Here is a 14816-nt window from a genome sequence, read left to right on the forward strand (position 1 = left end):
GGAGCAATATGGAAAAGAGTGAAGAATTTAGTTTAGATTTTGGTCATCTTTTTGAACGGAACACAGTGTGCTGCTTTGTTAAAAGAAATCTTGAAAGGAAATGTATTTCACTTGCCACGTTAGGAATAAGGAGGTGACCTACTTGGAGTATATTATCTGAAATAGTAGTAATAATAATATTTATTGAAAGACTATTTACTGTATGCATAGGACTATGCTAAGCACCAGACAAAAGTGAATGAATGATTATTAGACACAGTCCCTGGTACTCAAAGGACTTCAAAATTTAACAAGAATAAGAGAAGCCGTTTGGCCAAGTGGAAAGAGCACAGATCTGGGTGTCTGGGAATCAGAGAACCTAAGATCTAATCCTAGCTCCTTCACTTGTATGCGGTATGACTTTGGACACATAATTTAAATTATCTGGGCCTAGTTACATCATCTGTAAAATGGGGATTAAAACTATGAGGTCCATGTGGTACTTGGATAGGTTCAACCCAATTAGCTTGTATCTACTCTAGTGCTTAGTTCAGTGCCTGGTACTTAGTAAGCATTTAACAAATATCATTAAAAATGAATAAAGAGAAAAATAGTGATAATAAATAAAACAGAAGCAGGTATAGCCAAGAATTAACACTACAGGAGCTATGGAACATGGTCAGTTTCACACTTCTCCCCACCCATGCAGGTTTGTTGGACTCTCGCCGTTATAAGTAACAAGACTCTTTGAGTGATAGATGGAGTGAATGGAAAATAGTTGTGATTATCTGGTCTGAAAAGCAAATGAACACTGTTCAGATTCATTTCTCAGTTAACTGTGAGGACAAGGGATAGTTTCAAAAAATTACAGAGACTGGCTAATGAGTTCACCAGCGTTGACTTGGCGGTTGTCTACTATTAGATGTAAGATACAAAGCTGATTGAAGAAAGGCTATTATAAGAGACTAGTAAAGTCCATTAGAGAGTGGAAGAAGTGGTACCAGGAAGGGGCAGTATTTAAGAATATAGCATAAGGTGCAAAGGATTCAATTTCTAACTCTGTAACTACCTTCGATTTTTTCTATTTCTGTGGTTCTCTTTCTTGATGAGCTTAAAAAAGCACATCTCCTCCAGGAGCGCTGCCCTGACAAAGTCCTCATTTCTTCTTCTCCCACTTCCTTCTATGTCACCCTAACAATTTGATTTGTACCCCTTATTCATCCCACATCCAGCCCCAAAGCACTCATACACATTCATAAGTAACTTATTTATATTAACGTCTGTCTCCCCCTCTAGACTGTAAGCTCCTTGAGGACCGGGAACATGTCTACCAACTCGGTTATATTGAACTCTCCCAAGTGCTTAGTGCATGCTCTGCACAAAATAAGCGCTTAATGGATATGACTGACTGATTGATTGATGATGTCAACCTAAGGAAATACTCATGAGAAAAATAGGCATTCAAAATAACCCAATTTTCTATTGTTAATAGAAATAAAGACTCAAAGAAGGGATCATACTGAGGGTCCTTCAACACCTCCTTCACTCTGTTAGTGTTGTGGCTTTGTTTCTGAAAAATCTGAGTGAAATTCTTCCTTCAAATTTGTGCCTCATGTTGGAATGAGCAAATAATGAATGTCTTTTCCTCACTATGCTTCAGAGATTTCAGACGGGCAACTACCCAAAAAGGCTTATAGTCCAGGATGTGGATTAGTTGTTCTTGATCTAGTAGAATTTCTAAGAGTCATCTGAACATGGGAGCTTGTCAAAAATGATGTAAGACACAACTACCATTCATTTAATCAACAATTTTGTTTCAACAGCCTTCCACATACAAATGAAAAAGCCAGCTAGGCACTATGGAATGAAATGTGTCATGATTATATTTCTCCAGGGGATCAAAATTTTAAATGGATGTAATAATACATTTTTAATTAATGATTTAAGATGTTCTCTTATAAGAAGTATGATGAGTGAGTCAACACTGGAAACTTGATTTTAAAAGATACAGAAAATGCAGATAGGTTCTACATACCATTAACATACTCCAATTAAGTGCTGACATTTCTAGTTGTCCATGTGGGAAGAAATGCAAGGAACAAGAATAATTTAATTATAGAGGTCAGTAGATATAAGAGCGGAACTCTTGCTCAACCAAATCAAAACATTCTTTCTTCAAAGGTAGCTCTGTCAGGAGCAAGAAATAGCTGAAGGGACTGGAAAAAGGATATGGACTCTTTCACCTTTCTATTACCTAGTCAAATTTGGCCAGGTCACTAGTAACTCTAAGGAGCTATTTGATATCAATAAGGTTAAGGTCATTTTAGAGTAGACTGTTTTTTTATTGCAGAAACTACCATCACGAATTACTATTTTTGTTGACTGACAAATGAGGAACAGAAACTAGAATGCTTTGAGACTTGCAGTGGTCTTCCTAAAGAATAATCCTGTGGTTAACAATCCTGTGGCTAATTTGAGGGTAAATAGATTAAAAAATATCGTTACCATCCTTGCTCCATTTCACTGGTTTTTAGCTTCCAGTCTATCCCATATCGTTCATATTAATTTACCATCATATGGATCACTTCATGAAATGAAAATGAATGGCTTATAGCAAAATGAATGATTAGGACCTGAATTAATACCATCAATCTATGGCATTTATTGAGAGCTTATTGTGTGCAGAAGACTTTACTAAGCCCTTGGGAATACAATAGAGTTAGTAGGCATGCTCCACAAGGTGCTCACAGTGAAGAGGAGAAGGACATTTAATAAATTAATTATGATATGTACATAATTATTTTGGGGGGAAGAAAGGTTATAGAGCCAAATGAACAGATGACACAGAGGGAGAAGGAGTGGGGGAAAAATGGCTTTATCAGGGAAATCCTCTTGGAGGAGACACACCTTTAATAAGGTTTTGAAGGTGGGGAGAGTGATGACCTGCCTTATATGCAGAGTGGGGAGTTCCAGGCCAGAGAGAAGTTGTGGACAAGGAGTTGGCAGCAAAATATGATTTTATATTATGTAGTGATTTTTTTCAGATATTATAGAACTCATGATAAATTGGCAAATCATGTATGTTGAATGTTGACTACTCTGTTCAATGCATACAGAAAACTCCATGAAATGTGCCCCAATCTTTTTCAGGGTCCGGCTTCATCTGAAACCCACCATTTAAGAGTCTCACATCATCAGTTAGCCTTGAAAAATATCATCCAAAAATCTTCCAGGCAGATCCACTAAAGTCTGGACACTGCCATGCCTACTGGTAAAGGTTTTCCACCCAAGAATCAACTAAAACATCTCAGGTATGACAGGTTCCACAGGAATCTTGAAAAATTACTAAATTGGAAACGGATGGTCTCAGTGGCTGCTGTCCCAGCATCATTATATGGCGGTGACTGTACTTTAAGTTCAGTACTTAAAATGGGAGCTTGTACTTCACAGTGTGAACAGTCTTATCTGCTTATTTACTTGTTGAACTGGGAATCCCATGACTACCAGGGATGAGAGCATATGGGTCCACCTCCAATAATAATAATAATAACTGTGATATTTTTTAATTACTTATTATGTGCCAGGCACTGTGCTAAGCACTGGGGCAGATACAAGGTAACTGAGTTGGACACAGACCCAGTCCCACATTGGGTTTACAGTCTTAATCCCCATTTTACTGGGAGAAGGAGGAGGACAGAAAGCCCTTTATTGGGCAGGGATTGTCTCTATCTGTTGCCGAATTGTACATTCCAAGTGCTTAGTACAGTTCCCTGCACAAAGTTAGTCCTCAATAAATATTATTGAATGAATGAAATCCAAATGTTTATTTGGAAAGGTTCCCAATCATGTGAGCTTCAATAAATATGCACAGTTTCATAAAGACACAAACACACTTCTATTAGCACAATAATTTCTGTTATAAAGAGGTTTTTATTATACTTTTATAAATGGTATTTGTTAAGGAGATACTATTTGCCAGGCTTTGTACTAAGCACTGGGGTAGATGCCAGCTAATCAGGTTGGACACAGTCCGGATCTTTCATGGGGCTCACAATATTAATTGCTATTTCACAGATGAGGAAACTGAGTCATAGAGAAGTTAAGTGATTGCCCAAGTTCACCCAGCCAATAAGTGGCAGAACTAGGATTAGAGAAGTAGAGTGCCTAGTGGCTATAGCATGGGCCTGGAAGTCAGAAGGATCTGTGTTCTAGTCCTGGCCCTGCCACATACCTGCTGTGTGACCTTGGCCAAGTCACTTCACTTCTCTTTGCCTCAGTTACCTAATCTCTAAAATGGGAATTAAGATTGTAAGCCTCTTGTGGGACATGGACTGATTCTAACCTGATTAACTTGTATCTACCCTAGAGGTTAGTACAGTGTCTGGCACAAAGTATGTGGTTAAAAAATACCATTTAAAAAACAAAAAAAACAAGTACTTCTGACTCCCAAGCCTGTTCTCTATCTACTAAACAATCCTGTTCATATGTTATTAATAGAACAAAATGGAAGAATTAGGGAACTATCTTTCCATAACATGGACCTCCTCTAGTATAACCTGATCTATAGAGGAAGAAAAAGAGTCCAGAGGCATTTAACACCTTTACCAATGCTCAACAATTATCCCTACCTTCTTCAGATGCAGTTTCCCTACTCCTGATCCCAATGTTTTGTTTTTCCTCTGAGTCTACACTCTGGGCTAAAAAATAGCAGTAGCAGAATCAGAGAATGGATGTATGAAGATATAGATGTGCTTCAGGGTAGGTCAGGAAAATCTTTATCTTGGGCTTCCACTGTTCTGGGCAAATTCTTATCATCTCTGTCTTGATTGACACATTCCAAGTGTGGAAAATTTGAGGAATATTGGAAAGAAATAGAAGATGTGATCCCTACCCTTGAGACACTTTCAATCTAACTGGGAAGAAGCTTTAATCTGATCCAGTATATAGGGACCACCTCATAGACCTGATGAACAATGAAATGAATTTGATATTTTTTTCAAGTACAGTAACTAGTTCAAGGTAATGGCAATAGTTTCTGTAATTGTTTTTAGGAGAAATATAACATGTGCATATTATAGCATGTGGGCCCTTGAAAAGCCATTTAGGGAAACATTTCACTGTAATTTAAAATAAAGTAGTGCATAAATATTGTGCTGAATTCAGTCAAACCATTTTATTCCTATAGATTGTCTTTTTACAGTTCTCTTAGTAATTGCATTAAACTTGTTTTAAAGGAAAACCAGAAATTCTTTATGGAATCAATTCAGAGCTAAAATTAGTCATCAGATAAGTAACCAGCAATGAAAAAAGGAAAAGAAAAGGAGTTAAGCACACCTGCATTCACTGAATATAAATAACATATCATAAAAAATCTTATATTGTTCCTTTTTTTTTTTTTTTTAACTTCAAGCAATTTAATTCATAACATTTGGTATTCAACTATGTGGCTCAACTATAAATTATTCTCAAGGATATTTCCCACATCACAATCATTTTGATAGTTCATTTTTTTTGACATTTCATTTTCTTTTTTCACAATCCTAAATCTTGCCAGTTCAAAAACATTGTGTGTACTTACAAGTGATATAAAATATGAAAGATTGAAGATATAATGGTTGTGTTCTGAAATATTTCAACACTTAGAATGAGCAAGTGGTTAAATGGATGCTGATCACATCAAGATAAATGTTAAACATCCTTACCATTATAAAACATTCCAAGGAAAATGGGGAGAATTTATGATGTCTTTGCTTATTTTAGTTGTGTTTAATAAAAAGCTCCCTATGAAGAAGATTCTGATAAGGTTTGCTTTTATTTATTTATCTGAATGTAATCAAAAAGAATCAATTTCCCCACAGCCCAAACGTCTGTAAAAAATCTGTATGAAAAATTCCATATTTGGAAATTGTTATAAGTTGTATCAGAAACTCAAGGACAACTAAAGAGAAAGGCATCTCTATTAATGTTAATTAGGAGAAATGAAATAAGAGCTACCATTATGACAATGAGATCAAATGAGAGACGTCTCAATATTATCCAAGTCATTCTTTGGGATTGGCCAACTGCTAGATTAGGCAAGACAGGATGGTGAATAAATGTTCATAATATTCATCAGCTTGTTTCAAGAGAAACATTGGATATTTTCTTTGATTTTCAGCTATGTCTTATTCTTCCAAAACTTCTCATAAGGGTTCCCTATACACAGACACAATGATATGAATTGAACTTGATATTTAATTTAGGCATCTTTTCTTTCCAGCTCTGTTCATTTAAATGAGGATGTTTTCCCGAATCCCAGCTTATAACCTGCTCCCCAAGACACCTACTTCTTTCCACGTCAATCAGAAATTCCTCACTTCAATTTTTAAGGCATTCCAACAGCTCTCTCTCCATCTTACTAATCAGCCTTCCTCATTTGCTACACTCTGTAACGTTATCTTTACTCGTCCCATGTTTGACTTCTTACTCAGCTTCCTCTGTACTTGTCTTCCTTCTTTGCCTGGCTCATGTGTTGTCTTCTGCCTGAAACTCCTGTCTTAAATCTGCCAAGCCATAGCACTACCCAGCTGCAAAGCTGGTCCAAAATCTCATTACATCCAAGAACCATTTTTCTCCATTCCATATCAGTCATTTTTAGCCCTTTTGTATTATATAACCATCCTTATCACCTATGAAGCCTAGATTTTTTGACAGTGCATTTCCTCATCTCAATATATTCTGGTTTCCATCACTATGTCTTGTCTCCCCTGCTCTCAGTTTTTATAAAGACCTCTTAACCTCCTATAGACTGTAAGCTCCCTGTGGGCAGGAATCTAGTCTGCCAACTCTATTGTATTGTACTTTCCCAAGCTCTCAGTACTGTGCTCTGCACACAGTAAGTGCTCAGTAAATACCACTGCTTAATTATCTTCCTATTATCTTCCCCACTTCAGTCCATACTTCACTCTGCTGCCTGTATCATTCTTGTACAAAACCATACAGACCATGTTCCCCCACTCCTCAAGAATCTCCAGGGGTTTCCCATCCACTTGCGCTTCAAATAGAAACTCTTTACCACAGGCATTAAAGCACTCAATTACTTTGCAACTTTGTACCTTATGTCCCCCATTTCCTAACATAATCCAGCCTGGACACCTGGCTCCTCTAATATCAACCTACTCACTGTACCATGATCTGTTTTATCTCACCACTGCTCTAGACTATAAGTCCCCTGTTGGAAGGAAACATGTTTAGTAACTCTATTCTACTGTATACTCCCCCAAGTGCTTAGTAGACAGCTCTGCACATAGTAAACACAAAACAAATACAATTCATTAATGGATTATTTTACTTTTAAGCTTCATGAGGGAAGTGACTTTGTCTTTAACATCTACTGTATGCTCCCAAGAGTTTGTAAAGTGCACTGTATCTAGAAGGTGCTTGGTGAAATTTTGGTTATGATGATGATTAGGATAATCATTTGTATAAGAAGTTAATTCCAGATCCTTGAATATACTCTTCCCTAAATACAGCTTTTTAAATTGTCATAGGCAATTTTGTTAGATTTATTTTTTAAGATCATCCTGTAGAAAATCCTTACTATCTGGATAATTCTGTGATGAAAAGTAACATTGGAGACAAGGCTTTTTTTGAAAGAATGTTAACATTCCTACTACTGGCAGACCTAACTGAAATGGAATTACTCTCTTCAATTCAGTCTATATTTTGAAATTTGAATAGGAGAGAAAGGGAGCTTTGGGTGGCGGGGGTTTCAGGGTATTTAAGCACTTACTATGTTCCAGATAATTAACTAAGCACTGGGGTAGATGCAAGCTAATCAGGTTATACACAGTCCACACCCCATACGAGACTCACAGTCTTAATTTCTATTTGACAGATAAGGTAAATGCAGCATAAATAAGTGACTTGCCCTAGGTCACACATCAGACAAGTTATGGAGCTGGGATTGGAATTCAGGTCTTCTAACTCCCAGGCCTGTGCTTTTCCCTCTTGGCCCCACTGCTCCTCCAGCAGGTATCTTTAATCATTTATGTCAAAGAGAGAGAGAGTAACAGAAGCAATAATGAAATTAAAATTCAATAGTACTATAGCAAAAGAACACAAACTAGAATGCTGTAACAGGAGATTGCTGGATTTCTTCTTTTCAACCCCAAGCCCAGTCTCTCTGTGCCAGCCAAGTTTACTGTTTATGACTCTTAAATGGGTCCTATCCTCACTACCTTAGAGATTTAGTTTATGTGGAATAATCTCCCTGTTCTACTCACCATTACACATCTCTTCCCAAATCATCACAAATCACAGCTCACATCCTGTGTCAAACTCGATTATCCTATATCTGCCCCAGTGCTTAGTACAATGCCTGGGACTTACCGGGTAGCTTAACAGATAAAGAAAAAAAGAATCTCTTTCCAAGTTTCCCCAATCTCATCATTATTTTTAAAACATGGATTTAGTTTTGTCTATGTGTGTGGAGAATCAGAGAGGCATGGAGAGGAAAGACACTGGCATACCTTTTCTTTCCTATTATGATATCAGATCCTTGAAGTAAGATACTGAATCAATTCTTCACCATACTTCAAACACCCATTGAAGCACAATTCATCTGATGGATGATCAGCTGTTATTTGCTTGCTTAAGTACAATTTATTAGAGTGAGAAAAGAGTAGATTTAGTTTTAAAAAGCAACCATCCCCTTTTCCTGTCATATTCTACTTCTTTGGGTAGTTAGATGACTAGTTGGTTGGTTGGTTGTTAGGTGAAAGTACTTATTAAGCTTGTCTTTTCCCCTTCCGCAAAATTCCACACATTGGCAGTACGTCTCAGCAAGTTACATTTAATTACTGAGATCATTTTGCGAAAAAAAAAATGTTCTTCAATAAAGGTTGGAAAGATGCTTATGAACAAAAATCAACCATGGTAGTTTTCCAAACATTTCTAATTCCAAACATTTCCATGAATAAAGTAGCCTGCCCTAATAATAGAACTTTGTGCCAGGGCCTGGATAATGCTGATAAAGTAGAACTCATGATATCATTTTTTCACTCCAACTCTGCACGGATCTTGCAATATATATTCATGACATATTGAAGAGAGAAGGGATGCTTGGTGGGGGGGTAGTGAGGAGGGGGAAATAAGAGGGTAGTGGGAAATGGTGAAGGAGGTTCCAAAAGCTCTCAGAAGGGTTAAGGGGTAGAAATGTTTGTAAAATGAATTAAGGTAAATACGAATCAGGGTCTGCAATAAAACCTCTATGTGATCGAAATCTGAATTTGCTCTCGATAGCTTTAGATTTCTTTAGGCAATTTGCCTGCATTTATCTCTTCGTGTGCAAAAAATGGGGAAGTAATGGTATATTATGCAGAATGGAGTTACAGAATAAGTAATAAAAATGGTTAGCATAGCCCAGAGAAAAGATTATGGGAATGTGAATCAGGAAACCTGGGTTTCAATTCCTGGTCTGCCATTGGTTTCTCTGTGAGGCCTTGGACAAATCATTTTACCTCCCTGTGCCTGTTTCCTCAGGTGTAAAAAGACATGCGACATGTTCTCCCTACTTCTTAAATTATGAGCTCTGTATGGGACAGGCAGTGTGTTCAGTGGGATTATCTTGTATCCACCCCAGGTTTTAGAGTGCCCTGATTACCAGTTACCATCAAATGAATAAAAATCAAATTTCATATGTTTTTGAAATTTTCAAAAGAAATCAATTCTAATGGATAGCATGACAAAGTGTTGAGATCACAGTATTTTTCTGTCGGACTAAAAAATAGAATTACACATTATTTAGCTTAAAATGAGACCATCAGGTGACATGAGAATAATTTTCTATCCATATATTGGATTCCTAGGTCTTTTAGGCTATTAAGCGTTATAACCTTGTATCTAGGCTTGCTTCATTAAATATGTATGCTTTTAGTAATCTGACTCCTAATATATATTACAAACACTGTGCACTAACAGCAGTTATATTCTCTCTCTAATGGATTTTGTAATAGTAATACCACCATGGAGAAGCATATGAAGAAGCATAAAATGCTAAAAATATCAGTGTACCAGATTCTGTTAACTGATAGTCCAATCATTTTCAAGTGGGGAAGCTACTAACAGTCTGGAATGTGACACTAGATTATGCAAGGAAGGAAAATATTGAAATCCATCTTCATTCTAACTGAAAAAAAAGACAGGAGTAAAAAAAGTCACGGCACAGTTGCGGGAAAGTAAAATTTCAGGTTACTGCAATGTCACTGCTTAATGTGACTAACCGTCTCTTTCAAAGTTCAGTGAGAAATTTTCCTCTTATAAACACATTCCAGAAGAAGAATTAAATAATCAAGTACCAGCATAATGCATTTAGGAAAGTTCACAAATACAGATTTTTTTTCTTTTTGCAATAAATGCCACAAAGAATATTGAGCAAAGCCACTTGGAATGGAAGAAAAGGAATGTTTCTGTTGTGCTAAATCTCTTTTCTGGCATTTGATAAGTACGATGACAAGGGCAATTATCTGCCACATACTACTGTTGAAACCGAAACGTGTGGGTCAGTTATAACTACACTGATTTTTTCAGGGATGGCTTGATACTTGAATGGGTGAACTCACCCAGTGTACTATGAGCTGTTAACATATAGCTGATCCACATCCACACTGAGTTTGACAAGGTGTCTGGACTGTCACTAGCAGTGTGCCGTGAGCAGTAAAATGCATAATGAGGGCCACAATGAAGCTAAAATGTCTCTATAAGCCATCTCTAACTTCTGTGCAAACCTAATACTTCAAATGCTGCTAAAATTTGTGTTTCCAGACTTTTTGGTTCATTCTAAACCCCGGCTGGTAGTCAGGAACTAAAAAATATTCTGACAAATATAGACTGAAAGTCCTAGCTCCTATGAGCACACTTTTTACTGCTGAATGGGATGCCCATCAATCAATCAATCAAATTTATTGAGCTCAATGTGCACAGAGCACTAAACTAAGCAGTTGGAAGAGTACATAATAATGGAGTTGATGGACACATTCCCTGCCCACAGTAGCTTACAGTTTAAAGGGATTCCAATCTTAATTGCAATCAGGAGGCCTCTTAGATTACTGGACAAGGATAATTGATCCTCAGGCCCCAGGCCAGGTATTCATGGATGGGCACTTACTGTAGTAAAATAATTTGAAGCAAATATTGTGGCTTATGAGTTATTATAAGCATCTTATAAGCATCTTGATAGCAGGTGCCTGACAGAGTGCACATTAAAATCAATAAGTAATCATATTAAAATTCAATTAAGGGCCACTGAGTGATATGCCTCTGTATGACCCACACAACAGTGATAGATCTTTGTTGATTTGATTTTGGAATGCCTTTTCTACAAAATATTTTTGGTTTGAAATTGAAAATATGAACCAAAGAGGAAGTTGCAGTTTTTCTTTGGACTTACCTAAATACATAGTCCAGTTAGTCTATGTGAAAGACTACATAAACTGTGGCTAATTCTGTGGGGGAGCAGGGAGGGGAAAGAAATGATAACATTCATTTGAACAAATGTGGGATTAACCCTTTGAGTATTGGCACAGGTCTCTGCCACCTTGGCTTTTATTGAACCATAGGGAGATTTGCTCTTTTCTTGATTTAATTTCCTGTTTACTTGATTAAGAAGTGTTTTCCCAAGATAGCAAGGAAAGGCATTTGTTGGACTGGAAACAAACGGTGTCTACTGACTGACCCTCTATCTAACACAACTTCAGTAGTGGCCAGATGACAGGAAACCTTTTGTCACTTGACTGACAGTGAATTCAGTGCCCCTCTCCATGTTTTAAATCCCACATCTCATGACAAACTCTGTAGAGATGCAGCCAAGTAAGTTTATAACTTGGGACTGCAATGGGCTAAAGGCCAAGATGTGCCATCTCAAAGATGTGACTCCAGAACTCACAGAAGTCATATTTCACAGGGCTCTGATGCCTCACCTTTCTCTCTGTTCCTGGGAAAGGGCCATCCCTATCTGGGAACTGGAGACTTAGATCTCTCTTTCTCTGGCTTCATTTCCAATCCCTGATAGCTCAATTAGACAGGAAGTCACTGACCCCCGGGGATGTTGGGATAAGTGTGACTAGCCTGCTGCCATCCATCCCTAACACCATGGCCTCCTCTACTCTCCTGACTTTTATAGGACATCACCAGCCTTTCATCTATCTGTCCTAAGGATAGCAAGCTATAAGAGGGTTCATCAGGCTTCTGAGGAGCAGAGAACTTGGGGAACAGATATTTTCAATACACATTTCTTAGTGTTTCTAGGATTTTCAGTCATGTCAAGCTGATGATATAAGCAGATTCAGCTGTAATTGTTCACAACCTTATTATTCTGTGCATTTATCTGCTCTCTACTAAAAAGCTTGAGGGAATGAGACTATATTTGTATTCTCTCCAGTTCATAAAGGGCTGGTACCATGCCTGAGGATAACACCATGTAGGAATAAAAAAAACAAAAACAAAAAACCAACAACCAAATAGAGTTAGGTTCAGTCATACATATTATTTAAAAAAAAAAAACTAATTTCAAATTTTCTCTCACTGAAAATGAGGCTGATTTCAATTAAATGTTGAACATGCATGATACCTAAGCAGAATAGACCCAACAGTGAAAGCAACTTAACCCTCTGTGGTGAAACATGTAGTTATAATAGAAATATGCATTTCAAAGTTTGAAAATAAAACATTCATAGTGTCTTTCTTTCAGGATTTAAAATGGCCTTTTAGAAAAAAATAACTGTGGTGTTTGTTAAAAGCTTTCTATGTATAAAGCAGTGTAGAAGATACAAGATAGTCAAGTTAGATTCACTCCCTGTTCCGCTTGGAGGCTCAACAGTCTAAGTAGGAGGGAGAACAGGTATTTAATCCCCTTTTAGCTGATCAGACAACTGAGGCATGGAGAAGTTAGGTGACTTGCCTGTTGCTACAAAGCAGGTAAGCGGTAAAATTCGTATTAAAATCCAGGTTCTCTGGCTCTCAGGCCTGTGCTCTCCACACTACTCTTTATAACAACAATAACATCTCTAAATTAGTCAGATTATCACTGAAATTGAGTTTTGACGAACTCTACCAACCTCTCCATTTTACTAGCAAGGAAACTGAGGCAGAGAAAGATGATTTCCCTTTCAATGAGTTCAATCCAAAGCCAGGCAATAAATCAGATCATTAGACAGTGGAGAAAGTCACTCATCCAGCATGTACTCCAGTTCTTCCTTTCAGTGATGCTCCAAGTATCTATGTTAAATGCACATAATAGACTAGATGGATTCAAAAGCACATCTGTAAGTATTCTGTACACAAAGTAGTCTTTGACCTTCTTTTCTATTGGCCATTTGAAATATATTACAGTACTCCAAAATATAATGGAAGGGCCTTTAGGTATACTTGAAGCAATTATACAGGAATTGCTGTAGGCTGATGACTGTGCCCAGGAAACAGAAACCGAAGGTGACAGAATATGAATTGCTTTTCAGGGTAGGCATAATGCCAAAGGGAACTCTGGCAGTATCTGCTCAGGTAGAACGCTTTTGAAAAGGAAGATATTTTGCTGAAAAACTCCTTTTTGAACAGAATTTGCCTAGGAAAAGGATTCATTCATTCATTCAATAGTATTTATTGAGCGCTTATTATGTGCAGAGCACTGTACACCAAGTACAGTGTACTGGAATGTACACTTGGAATGTACAAATCGGCAACAGATAGAGACAGTCCCTGCCCATTGACGGGCTTACAGTCTAATCGATATCATTAAGCATTGAACAAGCACTGGCATGGATTGCTGCACTCAGGGGAGGCTATTGTTCCTCTAGTCCCATTTCCAAGTGCTTCAGGGAGCCTAGAAATCAGCATATTTGCCTGATTGAGGGAGTCAAAAGGCTACAGGAAAGAGCAGGCACACAGCATACATTCCCAACTTCCACCAGCCGCTGTCCTTCCTCCCAGAGCAATAGGGTTACGATGAAGCAACCCAGAGTCTGACCTACCTCCCTTTCCTCCAACTGCTTCCATAATAATAGTAACAATAAATTGTGGTATTTCTTAAGAGCTTTCCGTGTGCCAGGCACTGTACTAAGCACTGGAGTGGATACAATCAAATCACGTTGGACTCAGACCCTGTCCCACACTGGGCTCACGGTCTCAATCCCCATTTTACGAAAGAGGTAACTGAGGCACAGGGAGGTGATTCACTCAAGGTCACACAGCAGACAAGTGGCAGAGCCGAGATTACAACCTCCACCTTCGGAATCCCAGGCTCGTCCTCTATCCCCTACACCACCTGCTTCTCCTTTTCTGACTCTTTTCCATGGCCTTTGAAGAAGCATCATTTTGGCAGGCAGCAGCAAACCTATTCTCATCCACCACACTGGTCATCCGTCATCTGCTGCCATCATTACGTTGCCAGAAATGAGTGTGTATATGTGTCAGTGCATGCTGGTGTATATCTCTCTGTTCCATGTTTTCTCAATATACATGTTTAGCTGAGTTTGAATTTCAGTTGGTAGATGGACATTTTTCTTTCTGAGGATTGTTAAGTTTGTGGTAGTTTAAGTGTAGGTGGCTGTGGGAATAAAGCAGGATAAGTGCATCTGACCGAATTTATTTGTAGGTGCATGTGGCTGACTGAGAATAGAGACTGAGTGAGGTTCTGTGAGTAGTTGAGTGTGTGTTTGTGGACCTGTGTGTCTTTATGTGTGTTTGGGTTTTTTGTGGCCTGGGGTCTGAGTATTTCTCCCTACTGGGTGGTGGCACCCCATCTCTTTATCCTGAGTTAGGCTAATAAATTCTGCTACTAGATCATGCATATTAAACCTTTGGAA

The sequence above is a fragment of the Ornithorhynchus anatinus genome, chromosome 10, assembly GCF_004115215.2.
Source record: "Ornithorhynchus anatinus isolate Pmale09 chromosome 10, mOrnAna1.pri.v4, whole genome shotgun sequence".
NCBI lineage: Eukaryota > Metazoa > Chordata > Mammalia > Monotremata > Ornithorhynchidae > Ornithorhynchus > Ornithorhynchus anatinus.